The sequence below is a fragment of the Orbicella faveolata genome, unplaced genomic scaffold (assembly GCF_042242905.1).
Source record: "Orbicella faveolata isolate gen_17 unplaced genomic scaffold, um_ofav_v1 contig_48, whole genome shotgun sequence".
Lineage (NCBI taxonomy): Eukaryota > Metazoa > Cnidaria > Anthozoa > Scleractinia > Merulinidae > Orbicella > Orbicella faveolata.
The window spans coordinates 12,166,351-12,170,000 of NW_028301578.1; positions in this window are offsets into that span (position 1 = coordinate 12,166,351).

Consider the following 3,650-nt stretch of genomic DNA (forward strand, 5'->3'; position numbering starts at 1 on the left):
TTGATGATGTTTGGTAGTGAAGACACATACCAGTTATGTGGTTTGAAAGTCTTCTTTAAAAGAGAGTACTTATTTTATTCTCTTCTGCATCATGTTTGTAGCTGTTTTTTGAAATAAATAATTGTTTGGTTTTCTAGGATAAATACAGTTTTGGAGCACCTTGCCCAAGACAGTGACATTGACAGCGATGAAGATGATGAAAGTGGTTTAGATTTGTCTGATAATTGGCTATCTGTTGAGTTCAGGATAAAGTTTCAGGTTTTAATATTTGTGTTCAAGGCGTTAAACTGTATGGCTCCTCGTTATCTCTCAGATCTTATAGGGAAAAAGTCATCTCCTTGAAACGCTCTGCAATTTGACAATCTCACGATGTTAGTTATGCCTCGAATGAAATGTAAGACATCGGGTGATCGGGCATTTGCCTATGCTGGGCCATCAATATGAAACAAGCTTCCAAAGCCCATTAAGATGGCACCAAACATTTATTTAAAAAAAAAAAAAAAGTCTAAAACATATTTGTTCAGAGAAGCCTCAAACATTCAGTGATAAATCTTATTACTTTTATCTATTCTTTTAATTTGTAATGCTACTTTTTATATTTCAAATTTTTATAAATATGTATATTTTATATTTTTATATTTTAAAATGTAAAGCGCTTATGAATATTTTATATAAAGAGCGCTATATGAAACTTATTATTATTATTATTATTATTATTATAATTATCAGAGTAATAATGACGACAATTGCGGGTTGGTAAAACTTAATTCTCTGTATTAACCAACTAAATGAGGAAGATTAGTGGTTTTGATGTGATAGCCCATCCAAGGTTACGTTTATAAGTGCATATTTAGCACTTTAATCAGGCTTTACTAAAGGTTTGATGGCACCTATATAAAGATGGAGATGAAGGGAGAGAGAGAGAGAGAAAGAGACAGAGAAAGAGAGAGAGACAGAAAGAGAGAGAGATGGAGAGATGGAGAGAGATGGAGGGAGGGATAGAGACTGGACAGGATTCAAGATTTCTGTCTAAGAAAACAGTACATGTATGCACATTTGTACATATTTATTAATGGTAATTTTCATGTAAGGGCAAGGTTTCAGAAATTTTCAGCCCTCGGTGTTCTAATTAGGGTATACTGTAACATTGATTAATATGTTTCTGGTCAATTTGTGGAATTTTCTTTTGATCAATTTTAGCCCTGGAGATTCTCACTCAATTCTGGGAAGTGAAGATATGGAAATAAGTTTGGAGGATGACTAGCGAACTCTCACTATGGGTAGCAGGAAATGCTAGCAGTCTTTTACCTGCTCCACTAGCTGATGACAGGGATGCAGCAGCAAAAGTGTGAAAGATAACAAAGAGAACATCCTTACTGAATTGGAGGAAGCTATGGCAAAGCTTACTGTTGTTCATGCTGACCTGGGTGAATATTTTGCCATTCAACGAAAGTTGCGTTTCCTGGTTTCAAAAGAAAAGTTGTTCGATATTGCTGGTGATAACTGTAAATTTACTTTTGATGACAATGTATTTGGCGGGGAACTGCATTTCAACACTCAAAAAGTCGGAACAGTCCTTGAAATCACATGTTCATGTGACAATAACCATTTCAGGAAATGGACATCATCTGAGGTTCTAAACTACCAGAATAATAACAGAGTCTTTGTTAATGATTCAATGTTGGCAGCATCTGTGATCGTCTCGGGCAAGAACTACGCTAAATTTAATTGCTTTGTCAGGCCCTGGGCTTGAGCTTGACAAGTGATAGCACTTTTCTGCGCTTCTAGAAACACTGCGCAGCACCAGATGTGGAAGAAGTGTGGAGAGACATGAACAATGTTGTGAAACAGGTTTTCAAGGTGTACCAGAACATTTGCCTCTGTGGGGATGGTCGGAATGATTCACTTGGCCACAGTGCCATCAACCCAAATAAAGCAATGGGTTTGGATCACATTTCCCCAAGAGACCTTAAGTTATGTGAGTCCTCTGTTGTACAAGGGCTCTTTGAAATTTGTATGAAAAGCAGAGCAGATTGCCCATTCCCTATCAGTTGGAAGAAATCCCAGGTAACTGCAGCTTTCAAAAAGGGCAACAGGCTAGATGGTTGGTTTGTAGGTCTTTTGATAATCATTTGACCTCTCATTCGACAGAAAGCCTTTTTTGCACCTTACTGAAGTGTGAAAAGACGCCTTGGACGATGGGCTTAAAGTAGGCGTTTTGGTCATTGACTTTAGGAAAGCCTTTGATTGTGTAGATCATGTCATTCTGGGTGAGAAACTTAAGGCACTGGGAGTGTCAGAAGATATGTGAATATGGCTGATGGATTATTTAGCAAATAGAAGCCAATTGACACAAATAGATGATGCATTTTCGGAATCTAAACCTGTAAAAATTGGGGTCCCTCAAGGTTCCCTGTTGGGACTTAGGCTCTTTATTACTTATGTAAATGATCTTCCAGACAGCATTAGAAGTGTCGAAGTTTACATATATGCTGACGACACTAACTTTTATACCATTGGTAATACTACTGATGAGGTTGCTATAGCCGTCCAGGTGATATTAGATCAGCTACAAACCTGGTGCCAAAAGAACAGATTAATTATTCATGAAGGGAAATGTGATGCATTACTCCTGGATACAAAACCCTTTATTGGCCCTCTGAAGGATTTAGTCTGGGGAGACAAAACCATTGAATACAGATCGTTCTCTGTATGTCTTGTTATAGCCATTGATGTAAGACTCTCCTGGGCCAATTATGTAAAATCTGTCTCTACCTCATACAACTCTAAAGTTAAAATGTTAAGACGCATATGCTTTTTACCAAAAGCCACACTAGAAACAATTTATTACAAAACAGTAATCCCAAGCGTATTATATGGTATGGCTGTGTGGGGCTCTTGCTCAGATTATTTGATGAAAGGTCTAGAGCTAATCCACCTCAGAGTAGCAAGACTTATCCACAAACTACCCAAGAGACATGGAAGACGAAACAGTACTTATAAATGCAAATTGGATGCCATTAAAATATTTTTATTGTTCTCGTATTCTAAATATAACGCATAGAGCTTTTTATAATATAGATTTAGATGATGTTAATAGTCTAGTTGTTAACAACGCTTCTTCTTATAGTCTTAGGAAATCGTTAAATGTTATTGTATCTAGGCCAAAAACCGAACAGGGCCGTCGTTCATTTAAACACAGAGCTGCAATTGCCTGGAACTCTTTACCTGACACTGTCAAACAGCTTGAAAACCCTCTTTCTTTTGAAAGAAAGATAAAATCGATCAAGACCTATGTCAGAGACGTCAGTTTCCAAAAGGAATGCTCTGAAAATAATAATAAGAACCCTGAATTCAGGTATTTTTAAATCATTTGATTACTCTTTTTATCGTTATTGTATATAATATTATTTTAGCTTTATGATAATTCTAATCAACAATGATTTAGATAAACATATACAGGCAAAAACTAACGATAGATAAATCCGACGTTTCGGCGACATCTTGGCGCCATTGTCAAGGGAAACTAATTAAATATGCGATTTCAAGAGTAACTAAGAGTTCAGAGTTTCTAATTTGCATAAGTTAGACAAAGACTTTAGCGCGAACTGAGTCTGATTGTACATTTAAACACGGTCGTAATTGTTTAA